The sequence below is a fragment of the Physeter macrocephalus genome, chromosome 18 (assembly GCF_002837175.3).
Source record: "Physeter macrocephalus isolate SW-GA chromosome 18, ASM283717v5, whole genome shotgun sequence".
NCBI lineage: Eukaryota > Metazoa > Chordata > Mammalia > Artiodactyla > Physeteridae > Physeter > Physeter macrocephalus.
The window spans coordinates 35,460,228-35,478,837 of record NC_041231.1 but is presented as its reverse complement, the minus strand read 5'-3'; the positions used below and the strand labels follow the sequence as shown (position 1 = coordinate 35,478,837).

The window sequence follows — 18,610 nt, the reverse complement described above, 5'->3', positions numbered from 1 at the left end:
CTGGTTGCATCCCCAAGGAATTCTAGGCGGGTCTGACTTACCTGATCCATTTAGTCTCTGCTTCTCATTTTCATTATGAAATATGGCCCCAGGAGAGTATTCTTTCTGTGAACAGAAAGAAAGTAGGTGGAGGTGAGGACCCTCTGTTCCTTGCCAGGGGGAGGAGTGAAGAGATATTCAGAGTGTCCCTGGATCTTTTGACCACAGAAGGGACTGGCCAGGGTCAAAATCCTCTCCAGAGAAACAAAGTACTGTAGTCCTTGGAGTGTGAGTGTGAGAGTGTGTGTGTGTGTGTGTGTGTGTGTGTGTGTTTGGGCATCATTTATGAGGCTCATGCTCTTTTTTTTAAATGAGTATTTTTTTAGAACAGTTTTAGATTTAGAGAAAAATCGAGAAGATAGGAGAGTTCCTTATACTCTGCATCCAACTTCTCTATTATTTCTCTTATTAAAATCCTACATATATATAGATGTACATGTACATAGTATGGCACATCTGTTCTAATTAATAATTAAACTGTTAATTATTAACTAATAACATTATTTTTTTTTGAATCCCCCCCAATTCATGATGGAAATCACTTTATTGAGTTTGACTGGGTGTGAGGTTGCCTATTCTTTTTTTTTTTTAATTTTTATCGGAGTATAGTTGACTTACAATCTTGTGTTAGTTTCAGGTGTACGGCAAAGTGAGTCAGTTATACATATACATATATCCACTCTTTTTTAGATTCTTATCCCAATTACAGAATATTAAGTAGAGTACCCTGTGCTATACAGAAGGTCCTTATTAGTTATCTATTTTTATATATAGTAGTGTGTATATGTCAAATCCAATCTCCCAAGTTACCCACCCCCTGCTTACCTCCTGGTAACCATAAGTTTGTTTTCTACATCTGTGACTCTATTTCTGTTTTGTAGATAAGTTCATTTGTACCCCCCTTTTTATAGATTCCACATACAAGCGATATCATATGATATTGCTTATAACATTATTATTAACTAAAGTCCAGACCTTATTCAGATGTCCTCAGTTTTTACCTAATATTCTTTTTCTGTTCTAGGATCTCATCCAAGATACCGCATTACATTTAGTTATCTTATTTCCTTAGGCTCCTCTTGGCTGTGACAGTTTCTCAGACTTTCTTTGTTTTTGATGAACTTGACAGTTTTGAAGAGCGCTGAGAGCCACGTTCTGGTATGTGAGGTCTCGTCCACACTGTTTCTTCTACCTGGATTGCCTTTTCCCTGCCTTCCTGGCAAATTCCTCATCCTTCAAGAGCAATTTCAGAAGGCTTCAGGGTTTGGTCCTCAGTGTCATTTCTTAGGCACCTTTTCTTCTCCCTCTACTCTGTCATGACTTTAAAAACAACTCTAAGCCAATGATTCCCAAATGTTTATTTCTAATTCAGACGTTCACTCTGAGCTTAAACTTTGTCCAACAGGCTACTTAAAATCTCCACTTAAAAGTCTAACAGGCCCAACTCACCATAGCCCAAATGGAATTCTTGACCACTCCAGCCCCCAACCTGTTCCCCCTCTGTCCTCCCATCTTAGCAAGTGGCTCCATTCCAGCCCTGCGGCTCAGGCAGGAGCCTGGGGTTTGCCTTGCCCTGTCTTCCTGCAACCCCATAGTCCTCAGCTCACCAAGTCTACCTCCTGGGATCTCTTCAACCCATCCACTTCTTCCAATGCCCCCACCCTAGCCCACGTGCCTCCCCACCCCGTGCCTGACTGTCTGCAGTAGCTTGCCCTCCTTCAAACCATTCTCCTCACAGATTCCAGAGCAAGCTTTTAAAATGTCACACAGACTCTGATCCGGCCCTACTCAAACCACACTTTGGTCCTTCCCTTTGCACTTGGAATCAAACTCACCTGCCTTGCCCCTGACCTTCAAGGCCTCTGCAACCTGTCCCCTCCCTGCCAGCCTCTCAAATCCCATTTATTTGCTCCTCCACATGTTCAAGGACTTGGGATGCCTCGGTGAAAATAGAGAAAGGTCCTTGACCTTGTGGAGCTGACATTCTAGCGAGGCAGATAGACAATGAGCATATGAATAAGTAGATAGTGTGTTAAAAGGGGATAGGCACATGGAAAGAAGGAAAGTTAGAGTTGGAGAGGAGTGGGAAGTGGTAAATGGGGGCAGTGCGCGGTAATAAATGACTGCTGGGGGGGCCTCATGGAGAAGGCGAGATGCGAGCACAGACTTGTAGGAAGCCGGGGAGTTAGCCACACAGGTATCTTGGAGAAGCGGGTCGCAGACAGAGGAAACAGCTAGAGTAAGGGTCCTGAGGCTGGAGTGTGCCAGAAGTTCAGGGAACAGCAAGGTGGCCAGAGTGGCTGGAGTGGAGGGGTGGCAGGGGCCATCATATGAGGGAAGGTCAGCGAGGAAACGGGGCCGCCTTCCTCACACCCCACACTCCAGCCACCGGGAACCACTTGGGCTCCCTGAAAGCCATGCTGTCTCTAACTTGCCCACTTTTTCAGAAGCTGCCCCTCTACCCAGGGGGCACTCCCCAACTCTGCCTGGCTATTCCTTTTTATCCTTTAAGTCTCTGCTGAAATGCCACTTCCTCAAGGAGGTCCCCCTTGATCACATGATCCCACGGCACCCCAGACTGCCCTTATATTAATAGTCACCACTCAGTTACGATTGTGTGAGCCCTATCTCCTCCACCAGACGGTACTCGCCTTGCGGGGGAGCTGGAACCTGTTCACAGCTGTCTCCCCAAGGCCAGATCCAAAGCTGGGCTTGGACTGGATGCCCAATAATGATTTATTAAAAGAACGAATGAAGTGGATGAGTGAATGAATGAATGCCCCCACACTGGGAACCCCGGGCTCTACGAGGAAAGTGGGTGATTCCACAGTGAGTTAATCAGGGCTAGAATGAGGGAAGCCCCCTGCTGCCTGCCCAAGGATTACTTGGGGTGGACAGAAGGGCCTGGGGTCCTGATTATTTCCCCCCGGGTGCTCCAATTTTGAGCTCTGCCACCAAGGAGGTCATAGAAAAGGGAGGGTGTCTGGGATCTGGCCAAGCCTCTTTCATGGTTTAAACAAAAAGAGTAAGAGGACAAGTAACCTCATCTGTAGAAGAAAATTCTGGGACAAAGAAAAAGGACATGCTCCAGAGGCCTGGAGGGGGATGTGAGCTTCTTCTCACATCTCCCCACACACACCAGGGAAGTGAGGCTGGGCCCCAAGGGCAACGTTAGCATTACAAAGCCAGACTTGCCTAAGGAGCAGCTCCCTGGACTTGGAGTTAGTTCAAAGAATTGTCCCTTGCACGCCCGACAACCCCCCTTGCATGAAAGATTTGTTGGAAGTCAGGCCAACTTGTGTTCAGTAAAACTCAGTGACCCCGGAAGAGTCCTCTCCCTGAAGTGACTGGAGTTCGGTGATCAAGAAAACGCTCCACTTGCCAAGGCAAAGCCGCCTGGATCCTTGCTGATGTATTGCCTTTGGACTGGTGGGGGAGAGGAGGGGAGAAACTGCCAAAATGGCATCTTAGATAAACATAGAAGGGCCTGAATTCTGACTTTAGGAGAGATGAGGGTAGGACCTCAGAGTATCTGTCCTTGTAGCCTGAAGTGAATCACAGTGAGGTGTGTCTCTGCATGTCTTTATTTAGCCCCATTAAACTGTAAACACCATGAGAACAGGTACTGTAACTTATTCAGGCATGTATCTTCAATGCCCAGCACATTTCCTGGCACATAGGTGCTTAGTAAAGAAAAACCACCTTAATGATTGTGGCAAATGTTTACTGAGCACGTCCTAGAGCTGAGCACTGTGTTAAGACTTTACCGATGTGGTCTCACTTAAACCTCATAATGCATAGTCCTTTGAGATTAGGGAAGAGTTGGGGTCCTGTTTTGTGGGTGAGGAAGGAAGCTGCGGCCTTGGACAGGTTAAGATACAGAGCTGGCAGTGGCAGCGTTGCAATTAGACTGGAGGCAGTCTGACTCGGGAGCCTGCGGTCTTAGCCACATTCACAGATCGGGGGGGTGGTGGTGTGTGGGCAAGAGCCTGCACCCCACTTTACAGAAAAGGAAACTGAGGCTCAGAGAGGTTAAGGAACCCTTCTGTGTGGATTCAGCTGGACCAGCCTCCCCACCAATCTGATTCTTAAAGGTGGAGTATTTTTAACGTGACCCTTGGCTCCTACACACCCTCCTCCCGTTCCCCATTCCTGAGCCCATAAACACAGGGCTCACATCGTGCCCCACACCCCGCGAGCCTCTGCCTCAGTGCCTCACCTCAAAAAGCCACCGAGCTGTGTGAGGCGACACCTGCTGCTTCTCGCTTCCATCCCCAGGGACAGGGAGAATCAAAGCCAGCCATCCTTCCTTTAAAGTGCTGGGCACTGTTTGGAGAAGGTGTGAAACCCTGAGACCTGTTCCTTTCCAGGGGTCCATTTACATCACACTGGTGTTGGGTTCCATCAAAGGCAGCCTCCAGGGTCTCCTCTCTGTCCATTCATTCCAGCCCCTCAGGCCTCAGAGACCCAGAGCACTGCCCTCCTGGAACCAGGCTGAGGTACTGGGCCAGTACCTTCCTCTCCTCACCTGCACTTGGCAGGTGGGCTGTTTAATTTGCCTTAAAAGCTTGTAAAATAGTTCCCGCAATATATAAATCCATTGCTGCTTTAAACATTTGGAACAACCCAATGCATATAAATTTAAAACATTTCTCCTTTCTATCCCCTCTCAGCCTCAATGTCTCCCCTTCCCCAGAGTTATCGCTGTTCTTGATGCTGTATGTGTGTTTTGGTCATTTTTCTGCAGCTTGCTTTTTGAGCTCTACAATATGTCTTGTAGATATTTCTATTTTAATATATGTAGATCCACTTTCCTCTTTTATCTACTGCAGCGTACAATACAGCATGATGCCGTAATTTTTTTTTAAACAAATCCCCTTTAGTTGAACATTTAGGTTGTTTCCAGTTTGTCCCTATTGCAAATAATTCTGCTCCAAACATCCTTGTGCTTGCCTCTATGTGCACGGATGTGTTTCCCTAGGGCAGACACTGTGAGGTAGAAATGCTGGGCCAAAGAGTACATATATTTTAAATTTTAGCAGATGCTACCAAATTACCCCTGTACCGAGCAGGACCCTATGGGGACTTCCTGGAACAGATTCCCTCCCCCGCCCATCCTCTGCTTTAGCTCCTCTCTGAAGTACCTAGATAATAGTATCTGCTGCACATTTCCTGAGTTGTTTTACAGACGCTAAAACCCCCCACCAAATGGAGGGAATTAACTACTTGATGACCATGAGCTTGTAGCCCCCAGACCTACTGGAGCCTAAGGATTGATAATGTGAACTCCTGTGACACCACCCTGATACCTCACCATCAACCAGTCAGAGAACTGTACATGAGCTAATCACATACCCTGGGACTCCCCTCCCTCACCTTGCTTTTAAAAAAGTTTTGGTGAAACCCATCAGAGAGTTCTGGCTTTTTGAGCATTAGCTGTCCTGGACTCCTTATACGGCACCTTACAAGAAACACTGCACTTTCCCTCACCACAGCCTGGTATCAGTAGATTGGCTTTACTCCGAGCTGGTGAGCAGAGCCAAGTTTTGGTTCAGTAACAATTGTGGCACCCAACGTGGGGCCGTAGTCCTGAGTGGATGTCTCCCCTGTGACACATCGTGCCCTGACAGGTGGCTCCCGGGTCCTGTCCAGCAGCTGCCTGAGCACCTTGTGTCTCAGGGACAGACCTGAGCACTTGCCGCCAACTGGTGTTGGCCCATGGCACTTTTGATTTGTTTGGTGAAGGAAACGAGGCACTCACATTGGTGGCTTGAGACATCTTTGGTAAGTAATGGGGTTCGCATATGACAACACCAGGGTGTCCTTCCCTATTGCATTGGTTCTGCGTATGGCAGAGCATTTGTTGGGATTTTTCCCTTCTGGACTAAGGCTTGGTCATTTTGGCTTCATCTCTAATGGGGCATTGGCTGGGGTTCTCCCCTTCGGACTCAAGCACAGTCATTTGGCTTTGTCTCTGACTGACGGGGCATCGGTTGGGAATCTCCCCTTCTGGGGCTGAAGAACTGTGATCCTGAGAGACCATTTTTGCATTGCTTTGGTTGGTTTGCTTGAGAGTTGATAACACCTGCCATGAATTATTAAGTATGGATAATCATAACTATTCTATCTCATAGTGCCCCTAGGGTGTATTTTGCAAAACTGGAAGACCTTCAGCTATGCTCCCATAAATGAAAGAAAATGATTTTTTAAAATTGTAACTCTGTTTGGCCTCAGTACTCCCTGAGATCTAGAGAACAATAGCCCCTAATGGCTCTGCTATTACATGAAAGTGAGCCTCTTGGAATTCCTTTGGCTTTTATCTTGGGTGTGTGTGTGCATGAGTATTTTGGTACCTGAGTCCAAATCCTGTTCTCTCTTCCTGGTTTTGACCTTTATTAAAGGATCTAGTAACTTGGATGCTGATTCATATTCCTCTGAAAGTGAGGCATGTGCATGTGAGTGAATAATATGTATTATTGTCGATTACTGTTCTTTGTTTAAACTGAACTGGGTATTTGGAAATTGAGGGAAAAAAATCCCTGAAAATGGCCATGATGACTGGTTTTTGCATATGCAGTTAGGGGAAGCTTGTTTTCTAAGAGGAACTTGTATTTCTCTCCCCAAGCCTTTAAAATGTAAATGTTCTGCCTGGACTCTCAGGAATTTATCTGATCTTCTGTAGTCCCTGAGACTCAAGGGAAAAAAGAGAGGTATTTTTAATCTGAAGCGGAAAAACTGTGAGACCTCTGTTTCTGTCTTTATGTAAAAATTAACTTGTAAATGAGCTCATTTAATTGACTTAAAAGTAAGCTCTTACAAATTAAATACTTCTAACTATAACAGAAACTGGCCAGAAAAAGTTTCTAGGAAATATTCAATATGAAATTAGTATCTGATATTAAAGCTAGCTTAAATTTGTTAATTTAATCAATACAGACATGTCTTACTTTTATTGTTCCTAGGTTTACTAATGGCCGATAAGTTCATGTTATTTTTGTTAAAGAGTTTGTCAGAAAATTAATTTGCTATGAGTTTCATAAGTTATAAAATAAAGGTAAATGAGTGAAGAGTTTTCAGGTGAACTTTTTTTTTTTTTTTTTTTTTTTTAGGAATAATTATGTTGTAGGTATGTCTATCTAAAATACTTTCTCCAGCCTTTCGGTAACCTAAGTTTTGCTAAGTTAAGTTAAATAACGAACATTCATTGTTCGTTAATTCATTGAACATCTAGGTCATTTCAAATAGAGGTTATGGAATATGTTTGTAAGTTCCAATCAGGAAGTGCTGGTATGACAAGTTCAAAATTGCTTGCTTCTTGGTGGCACAGTGGTTAAGAATCCACCTGCCAACGCAGGGGATGGGTTAGAGCCCTGGTCTGGGAAGATCCCATATGCCACAGAGCAACTAAGCCTGTGCACCACAACAACTGAGCCTGCGCTCTAGAGCCCGCGAGCCACAATTACTGAGTCCACACGCCACAACTACTGAAGCCCACGCACCTAGAGCCCGTGCTCTGCAACAAGAGAAGCCACCGCAATAAGAGAAGCCACCGCACTAAGAAGCCCACGCACCGCAATGAAGAGTAGCCCCCACTGACCGCAACTAGATAAAGCCCACGTGCAGCAATGAAGAGCCAATACAGCCAAAAATTAATTAATTAATTAAAAAAGTACCCTGGAAATAACATTTTAAAAATTGCTTGCTTCTTGGTGTCTGCTAGAGATTAAGATTTTAAATTATAATAAATGTAATTAAAACTACTAAAATAATAAAGGAAATATTTCAGTATTTCAGGAAGGTAGGATGTATACTTTCAGTTAAAGAAGGTATGAAAAATGAAAATACATTTTTGTCAAAGGGGCAAAAAAGGTAATTTTATTTTAGAGTTGGTTGTTTCTGGATGTAAAAATAAGGGACAAGCTAATATGGGTACAGAAAATTATGGAAGGTTTGTAGAAAGGGAGCCCTGAAAAAGGAGTTTTGTGCTTGGTCAGACTGGGATTAGATTAAATTTAATTAGGTAAATGGATTTTGTTATTAAAAGTAGGCTGGTGCAGGACTAGATTTGGTTTCTCCCAGTTAAGAGAACAAAGTTTTCTTAGAATGCCACTTTTGGTAACAGATTGTATGAATTTCCTTGCCTTTAAGTGATCTGTATTTGCTTTTGAAATCTTTTGTCACTTTGCTTAAGTGAATAAATATTCACAGTGACCTTTGATCCTATTTGACCAAGTGTTTTGAAACTTTTTGATGTTTTTGACAAACTTCCTATCAAATTCTAATTAAAGTTCTTTTGACCTCAACTAACTTTGGGATGCTTCAGAGGGCCCCTAAGTCATCTCAGAGAGAAATATTAAACTAACTAGGATTCTTTGGTATGTTAAATTACACAGGAAGCATTGTCAAGTGACTGATAAACCTCCTCATATTATACTTTATAGGTAAATGTTATTAATATAGACATTCTAGAAATCATATAAAGTTTATGAAATTTGGATATGTCCTGGTATAATGTTATCAGTCATAAACCTAGTTACCTTAAAATATTATATGTCACACAACTTGTTTATGCTTCTTTTGTGAATAACATTGTAATCAGATCTTTAACCCTGTGTTTTTAAGTATTGTTATTCACAGACAGTTAAGCTGATGCTTTGCAAAAATGCTTCATCTTCAAGAAGATTCATAGAAAAGACTTTCTGATGAGTACACGTTTCTGATAACTTACAGATCATACTGCTGAACTTGGGTAAGAAACTTAAAAAGTCTAATGGAAACTCTGATTTCATAAAACCTAGCAAAAAGGATTAGTTACATGGGATTGGGTAAACTCAAGAATGTGGTTATAATTTTTTGGTTTTGTCTGAAATATTACTGGCTTTTAACATGTTTTCCAAATGTAGGAGACCTTTCCCCTTAAGCTAATTATGATTTGTAGCAACTTGGTCAATTATACGTTTCTAAGTAGAATTGAAACATTTATCTTTTCTCTCTACCTTATTCCTCCGGAAATTGGAAAACTCTTTAGGTTCCCAGAAGCTTTATCAGGTAAATAAAGAAGGCCACCTCCTAACAGGTGCAAGAATCTCAAAGTGTTTTTGGGACCTTGGAAAGGGAGGAATTCACCCAAATCTGTAAGGTGAAATATGTGACAAGCCCTTGGTGTGGCTTTCCTGGCCTTTTAAAAGTTCAATCTGAAATTCCTTATGAAAAGTTCCAGCACAGCCAATTTAAAAGAGCCTATATGATCAATTAACCAGACTTACTTTGTAAACAAAGTACTCTTAACTTGGCCATATTGATAAAAATGAGGGTACTTTTAGAAAAAGATTATGTTTCAATGGACATTATATTCTAGTTTTATTAATTGAAGTCAGTATTTACTGCCTAAGACTCACTTCCCAGATGGCTCTTTGTTGCTTTATTATTGTAGAGTTTGGTTGAGTTACTAAGAGGATATTCTAAGTTTGTTCCTGAAGCTCATCACAGCAGTCTATCTTTGGATGAGTATTGGATATGCCCCATGACTTGCAGCTAGGGGACTGTGCATGCTGGAAGGGGAATCATAAAGGACTCTCTCCAACCTAGATAAAAGGACCCTTGTCAGGTATTTTTAACTAGCTCATGTGCAGTGAAGCTAAATGGAATTGACTCTTGGACTCATATTTTCCCACTTGAGAAGGGCCTCTCCATTGCACTGGTCTGCCAAGGGGATTGCTGACCCCAAAAGACATCCACACCAGGATGAGAAGAAGACAGCAGTGGTGAGCAGCAGACCCAGGAGTCTGGACCAGGCCTGTAAGACCTGTCATACTAATCTAATTGAACTGTTTACCAAATGTTTGTCTGCCTATCAACACTGAAAGTTATTGTTTTACTTTTAACCACACTGTTGTCCTCAGTGTTTATGATGGGAAGTAGAGTTGTCACAGAGTATAACTACTCATGATGTGTAACACTGCTTGCTTTAAGTCTATTGCTGAAAGCACATGTACAATGCTTGTGTGACAATTGGGTATGATTGATAAAATGTATAGCCTGTATAATATTTCCCTGTTAACATACCTCTGAGCTATTTACTATGTCTGATTAGTTTTCCCCCCCCAACGTGGATAACTGGGCAAATATATGTAAACAAAAAGTAGGCCTAGCAAGTCCTAGCACTGAGGGACATGATGGACCCAGGGCAGGTGTGGGCCACCATGGCATCAGGGGCCAAATACTTTGGTCTATCAAAAGATATGCAGTCCAATGGCCAACAAACACATGAAAAGATGCTGAACATCGCTAATTATTAGAGAAATGCAAATCAAAACTACAATGAGGTACCACCTCACACCGATCAGAATGGCGTTCCTCAAAAAATTTACAAACGATAAATGCTGGAGAGGGTGTGGAGAAAAGGGAACCCTCTTGCACTGTTAGTGGGAATTGATACAGCCACTATGAAGAACAGTATGGAGGTTCCTTAAAAAACTAAAAATAGAACTACCATATGATCCAGCAATCCCACTCCTGAACATATAACCAGAGAAAAACATAATTCAAAAACACGCATGCACCCCAGTGTTCATTGCAGCACTACTTACAATAGCCAGGACATGGAAGCAACCTAAATGTCCATCAACAGAGGAATGGATAAAGAAGATGTGGTACGTATATACAATGGAATATTACTCAGCCATAAAAAGGAATGAAATTGGGTCATTTGTAGATACACGGATGGATCTAGAGACTGTCATACAGAGCGAAGTAAGCCAGAAAGAGAAGAGTGTCATACAGAATGAAGTCAGAAAGAGAAAAACAAATATATATTAACACATATATGTGGAATCTAGAAAAATGGTATAGATGATCTTATTTGCAAAGCAGAAATAGAGACACAGATGTAGAGAACAAACGTATGGATACCAAGGGGGAAGGGGCGGTGGTGGGATGAATTGGGAGATTGGGATTGACATATATACACTATTGATACTATGTATAAAATAGATAACTAATGAGAACCTACTGTATAGCTCAGGGAACTCTACTCAATGCTGTGTGGTGACCTAAATGGGAAGGAAATCCAAAAAAGAGGGGATATATGTATACATATAGCTGATTCACTTGGCTGTGCAGTAGAAACTAACACAACATTGTAAAGCAACTATACTCCAATAAAAATTAATTTTAAAAAATAAATAAAACTTGCTTCAAATTAAAAAAAGAAAAAAAAGATTTGCAATCAAAAGGGGAAATGATGGGAAAATCTTCACATATTGAGGTATGGGGATGTCATTCTGGCTTATACATGGTTTAACTTAAACTTTACTGACCGGAGTAGCCTATTTTGTGGCTTATTAAACATACATTGTACATCTGGTTTGGCCATTGAGGAGGAGAATGCATTTAAAAGTCAAAATAGAATAACTTTTGTTCCGACATCCAAGATAAAGCTAGATGGCCATTGTGGACGTGATTTCACACATGTTTGTGTATTGCTGAGAACTTGAATTTTCTGAACTGTATGGGATTTAAGGACACCACCAGTCATTCTCAGAACAATATCTGCTAGCTGCTGCCAACTGCAACCTTATTGTCTGAAGGTCTCCTCGTCTAACCATGGAACTTTTCCCTTAACGTTGAGCATAGTAGTGACAAGAGAGCTCAAGCTATAGATTCCCAGCAGAAGGCACTAGATTCTTTAGGTATATATTAATACCCCTGGAAAAACTGAAACCCAAATAAACAGAATAATTCAAAAGTCTGCTTGGTTACAAGATATTTGTAGAGAGGATGCACTCCATAACTTATTGTCCTGGTTGCCATATGGAACACGAAGACTCCTTTGGGAAATACTACAAGGGTGCATTTTGATCATTACCCTAATCGTGATATGTCTACTAATTTTCAAATGTCTGGGTGCTATGACAAAGCCATCAAAAACAGAGATAATGTTTTCAAAATAAAATATTGATGCTAAGCTTGGGACTCTAGAATTCGTTGAAATGGAAGTCAATGACTTTCTCTTCTCTAATCCTGAAAAACTGACTTCACCCCTGTTCAGCAGGAAGTAGACATAGCAGTCATTGCCCCATTCCCCTCCTCAGGATTGAGGAGTATCAAAGAAAAGGGGGGAATTGTAATCAAGCAGGCCCCTGTGGGGCCTTCCTGAGATAGACTCCCCACCCCCCCCATATCCTCAGCTTTAGCTCCTCTCTGAAGTTCCTAGATGATAGTCTCTGATGCACATTTCCTGAGTTGTTTACAGATGCTAAAACCCCCCACCAAATCGAAGAAATTAACTACCTAATGACAATGAGCACATAGCCCCCAGACCTACAGAGCCGAAGGATTGGTAATGTTGACTCCTGTGACACCTCCCTGTTACCTCATCATCAAGAAGTCAGAGAATTGGGCACAAGCTGATCACATACCCTGGGACCGCCTCCACCCCCCCACATCCCCCCACTTTGCCTTTAAAAATCCTTCATTGAAACCCATCAGAGGGTTTGGGCCTTCTGAGTGTTAGCTGTTGTAGATTCCTTGTTTGGCACCTTACAATAAACACTGCACTTTCCTTCACCACAACCCAGTGTCAGTAGATCGGCTTTACTGCGCGAGCTGGCAAGTGGACCCAAATTTTGGCTTGGTACCACCTCCAGAATGTCTGTACCATTTCAAATGCCCATCATCAGTGTCTGAGATTACTGGATGGTCTCACCCACACTGACTCTAGGTGTTATGACCCTAAGTTTGTGTACTGAAAACTAACCTGGTCTCATCCACACTAACTCTAGGTGTTACGACTCTAAGTTTGTGTACTAAAAACTAACCTATGGTATTAGAAGTTAGGATCGTGGTTACCTTTATGGGAGGTGACAGTGGTTGGGAGGGGCACGAGGGGGCTTTGGGGGTGCTGTTGACATTCTGTTTCTTGATCTGAGTAGTGGTTACACAGATATTTTCAGTTTCTCAAAGTTCATTGAGTGGTATACTTATGATAGTGCAGTTTCTCTATATATTTTTCAATAAAAAGTTCAAACTATTTCCTCCCTTCCCTAATCTGATAGGTGACAAAACAACATCCCATGATCATTTTATTTTGAAGGTTGAACCTTCCTTTGTTGGTACATTGGCCTTCTGGATTCCTTCTTCTGGAATATTTTATTTCCAGGTCTCATGAGAATGATTTACCTGACAGAAGAAACCCCTTTTCAGAAAGGGGAGAAGGGCCTTGACTTTCCCTGGGCACTGACTATATGTCCTAATGCTCACAACAGCCTTTCAGGGTAGGTGCCATCCACCCTCTTCTATAGGCAAGGAGGCAGGGGCTCAGAGCAGCAAGGTGATCTGCCCAAGGTCATGAAATTGTCTGACAGCAGAGTTCTACCTTCCTCAATACCCTTTAAGCTGCTCATGTGACAGGGCTTGGGCTAACCATGCAACAGGCATGAGCTCAATCCCTTCAACAGCCCGGTGAGGTAGCTATATTGCTATCCTATTTTACAGATGAGAACACTGAGGCTCAGAAAGGTTAAATAACTTGCTCAGCTCACCCCGTTAGTAAGTGGAGGAGCAGGGCTGAGCCCAGGTCTACCTGGCTCTAAACCTGTGATAAGACAGTGCTATCCAGTACAATCTTATACAGTGATGGAAATGTGCCATATCTGTGCTGATAGTATGGTAGCCACTAGTTGCACGTGGCTGTTCACCACGTGAAATGTGACTAGCGCCATTGTGGAAATGAAGTTTTAGTCTTATTTTCATTAATTTAGGTACCCTACATTAGACAGTCCGACTCTAAGGAGTGAGGTGAGGGAAGGAGAAGAGCTGCAGAGCGCAGGCATAGATGACAGAGCAGCTACCCCTATGGGAAACCATCCAGCCCACCAGGAGGGATCCACTTACAGAGGTCCTGACGAAGCCCACACACAATGAGGTCTCGGTGAGGGCACAAGAACCACACCCTGAGGAAAGAGCCAGGGCTTTGTAATCAGATGTAGCCTTAACAAGCCTCTTAACCTAGGACTCAGTTTCCTCATGTATAAAATGGGTATCAAAATAGGGCTGGTTTGGAGGCTTCCCTGGTGGCGCAGTGGTTGGGAGTCCGCCTGCCGATGCAGGGGACACGGTTTCGCGCCCCGGTCCGGGAAGATCCCACATGCCGCGGAGCGGCTGGGCCCGTGAGCCATGGCCGCCGCGCCTGCGCGTCCGGGGCCTGTGCTCCGCAACTGGAGAGGCCACAGCAGTGAGAGGCCCGCGTACCGCAAAAAAAAAAAAAAAATAGGGCTGGTTTTAAGAGGGAATGAGAGAATACGCAGTACCTGGCACATAACTGGCATTCGATAAGCTATTTAAATCGTACTATTATCACAACTATTATTATTGATCATAGGCTCACTTTTAAGTTTTTTCATTATATAAAGGTAGAGCATATGCATGCTAATAATGTAAACAATGCAGATGGGTATAAAGTGTGACCTAAAAATCTCCAAATATTTTAATACCAAATCTCCCTCCCAAATGGAAACTGTTGTAAGCAGCTTCCTACCCGCCCACCCAGGAATCGTCTCCACTTCCATAAACATCTTCAACAATTCTGATCTCTCCTTTTGAAAAATGCAAACATGAAACACACTCTTCTGTAACTTGCTTTCCTCACTTTACCACGTCTTGAGGGCGTCTTTCCACACAAGCACATTCAGTTTCACTGCATTATTTTACTGTTTGCACGATGTTTCCTGGTAAATGTCATTCGTAACTCTTTTTGCAGGTCCTTACTGGTGCACATTTAGGATGTTACCACTTATTTTGCTGTTGTGAGCATTTTACACATGTGAGCATTTTTACCAGTAGAATCCCTAGGTCAACGGTTGGGGTATTTTCAATGGTGATAGATCTTGGCATATGTGAAATCTCATTTTAAACCTCCCAGGAGCACTGGACTCTAAAGGAATGTTCTGAAAAGACTCCTCAAGTCATGCTAATAATCACCCCTGGAATGTATTTGCTGGGTGGGTTTGGAATTTGAGAAAAGATTTTTTCTTTAAGCAGATCTGGTTTCTAAAATCTCCTTGGCACAGGGATGTGGACAGAGCCAAGAGAGGGGACTTGTGAGGGGGCACCTGGAGGTCAAGGAACTGGACCCCACTAATCCCAGCTCTGGCTGGCTGGGGGATCTGAGGTTGAGGACTCAACTTCCCTGGGAGGCCAGTCTTGTAGGAAGCAGGGCTTTGCTCCTTACGAAATCACACTCCAGGGGAGCCACTGAGCCTGTGGCTCGGGGTGGGGAAGGGGAGAGAGAGGAGACACCCACAAGGGCCTCGCCAAGGACTGGACAATGGCACATGTCAGCCAGTGAAATCCAAATGGCCCACAGACGTAAGAAAAGATACTTGGCCTCTCCAGAAACCCAAGAAATGCACACTCAAGCAACAATGGAGTATTGTTTTTCACCTATCAGATTGGCAAAAATTAAAACAAAATGATACCTAGTGTTGGAGAGTGCTGGATACCTAACGTGGGGAAATGGCCGTGCTGGTACACTCCTGCAGGGAAACACGTGCTTCCTAACAGTTATACCATTCCATTCCTAGGAATTTTTTTAATAACTGAACACATGCGCAAAGAAACACGGTCAAGGATTTGCATTTACCAGCACTGTTTCTACCAGTAAAAAAAAAAAATGGCAATAAGGTAAATGTCTAGATAGGGGACTGGTTAAATAAGCTGTGTTATCCCCATAAAATGTAACAATCTGTGGCTAAAATTGATGCTGTAGATCTGTGTTTACTAACATGGAAGATACCCACTACCTGTATGTGAAAATCAAGTGGAAAAAAACCAGGTTGTAGAATAGTATTTGTGATTACCATTTTTTGATAACAAAATTGGTTAAGTGTATATTATTACATATGCACTGTTATGTTATAGATTTAGTGTTATATATGTATGCACATATCAGTATATGTTTGCATGTTTAGATATTTGTATATGTGTGTATCTATATATGTATATTATGTGAATTTATGTGGAAAATGTTTGGAAGGATATGAATGAATATGTCCTCAGTGATTAAACTCAACTGGTAGGGAATTTTATTTACTCATTAATTTGTTTTTGTAATTCTCTGTGCTTCCTTGAGGGTTTTGTTTGTTTTTGCAATCAACTTGTGTTGTTTTTATAATAGAACAAATAAATTGTTAATATTAGCTTAGGAAACAAAGAAAGCTAATAACTCTGCTCTAAGTGTATTAGCCAATCTAAATGCAATTATCCCCTCATACCAAGATGGTCCCCAGCTCTTGTCCACATTAGAAACCCCCTCTGATCCCAGGACTGTCTTTAATTACAATAATAAACATAAGATGTCCATTTATTGAGCACATACTACGTGCCAGACACTGGCTGGTACTTCACACACATTCTCTCACTGGATCCTCACAGTGGCCTAAGACATAGGTACTCTCATGTCTTTGGATTTCCCAGGAGACCCTGAAATGGGGACTTTGTGTAAGTGATTTGTTGAGGGAGAGCTCTCATGGGAAGTCTGTAAAAGAGTAAGGGAGGGAAGCAGGATGGGGCAGGAGAAGTTAAGCAAAGGTGTTGGTTCAGCTCAGGTCTAGTCTCAGCCTGATCCCATGGAGAGTTCTGGACTGTACATGATACCACAGCATTGTCCCACTTTGAGACAAGGACACTGGGCTTTTATCCCCCCATATCAGTTTGTCATTGGCTGAGGCCGATGGGCAAGGATAACCAGGGAGATGGGGTCAACCTCCCAAGTATCTCCGGGTGAGGCACCTCCCATCAGCCAAGGGCAATTGTTTTGAGAAGAGTGCAGCTGTCAGCAGCCAATGTTCACAGCAGCTGGGGGATGGGTATGCTGGGCCAGTAAAGGGGATGTGGGTGATCACTAACCTCCTACATATTATTATTATCATCCCCATTTTACAGATGGGGAAACTGTGGCTCAGAGAGGTTAAGTAACTTGTCCAAGGTTACCCAGCTAATAAGAGATGAAAGCAGGTTTTGAACTCAGATCTGAAGTCCTAGCTCTGAGCCTTAAAACTAGACTGCTGGTAATTTCATAGAGAGAAAGGGGATTGAGGCTGTGGGTGGGTACCCTCCCCATATCCCCTGCCCCACCAAGTGCCCCCACCATCGATTCCCTGTGCTTCACATTAGTATCTTGGCCGATAAGCAGTTCTAACCTGGGCTTTTGAAGAAGGGAGCCACAAAAAGCCTTTGTGTTCCTGCTGAGGTCCCTGAAGCTTGTGTATCAGTGGAGCTGGTTGCTAGGAGACGTTTCTCAAGAACTGTCTTCGGAAAATGTGCCCAGGCTCTGCCCACAGCCCCAAGTTATTGCACCTGGGAGAGATATCCCAGCACGTGTTTCCCCCAAGGTATTAGGAATAGATCCAGTTCCTTCTCCACCTGGCTCTTCCAGGCCCTAGCTCAGAGTGTATCCTGACGGAAAACAGTTCCTGTGCCAGACAAACTCAGAATCCTGGAGAGAAAGGGCCCTTTGAGATGACCTGCCTGCCCCCCCATTATATGAATGGGGAAACTGAGGCACAGGGCATTGAGGGACTCACACAATGAGTTAGTGGCAGGGTCACAACTCGTCTCTCTCATTACTGCACGAGGCAGCCCTCCCACCCCAAGCCCTGTATGGTGACACAGAGGGAACTCAGTATATGAAGACTTGGTACATTTCCCTTTATTAACCCTTGGGTTTCAAAGCCTTCTGGGGGCAAAATGATTACTTTGCTCAAGTGGAGAAGAGCAGCTGCATTTACTGGGCATCTACTATGTGCCAAACCCTGGAATAGGTGCTTCAGGGTCTTCATCTGCTAAATCTGACTTCTGGACTATCTTAGGATCAGTGTCTACTGGTTGTTTTTTCTTTTGCATGTCTAGAAAACTTGGATCGCTTACTGGACGTTGTGTACATGCACGTGTGATGTGTTGTAGGGACTCTGGGTTCTGTTTTCTTCTTCTGAAGAGTTAAATTTTGTTTTAGCAGGCAGCTCAATCACTGGTTGAACCCTTTGAAGTCCCGTGGGTGTGGTTTTACACTTTGTTAGGGAGGAGCAAAGCCCGAGCTATTTCCCAAGCTTCCCTAACTTGAAAGGACGTGCCTCCAAACTCCCTCCTCTGAGGATCTTGAAAGATTTGGCTTTAGGCTCTGTTCGGGCTGGTTTAGAGCAGCTTTTATACTAGAGTATGATCCTTACTTCTAGGGCTTGGCCTTTCTCGTGTCTCAGCTTGATGCCTGGGATTAAGGTCTGTCCAATGTCCCCCAGCACTGCTTGACCTGTAGTATCTCAGTGTGGTCTCAACACCCTACCAGCTGCCCTCTGGTAAACCCTGGATAGTCCCACTCTGTGCATGCATAGCCCAGCCTTTGGGCAAGGACTTGTGGGTCCTGGGAGACCCTTAAAGACTTCTGGGGTCCCCTGGCTATGCAGCTCCCTCCTCTCCAGTGTCTTGTCCTGCACATTCCTTCTTTCGTTGCCCCAGTGGTCCCAAACTCTGATCAATGCCTCCTGCACTCAGAGGGACTGCTGTGCTCTGTGTGGGT

At 43.4% G+C, this 18,610-nt stretch overlaps 1 protein-coding gene across 1 annotated transcript in view; it reads right to left on the bottom strand.

Annotated features, from left to right (window-relative positions):
* FAM107A (family with sequence similarity 107 member A) overlaps nt 1-102 on the bottom strand; it is a 48,281-nt gene extending 48,179 nt beyond the window's left edge. Inside the window, exon 1 of the mRNA XM_028479626.2 lies at nt 42-102. The gene's annotated coding sequence lies outside the window, so the exon portion shown is untranslated. The remainder of the gene's footprint in view (nt 1-41) is intronic.
* Between the last annotated feature and the right edge of the window lie 18,508 nt (nt 103-18,610).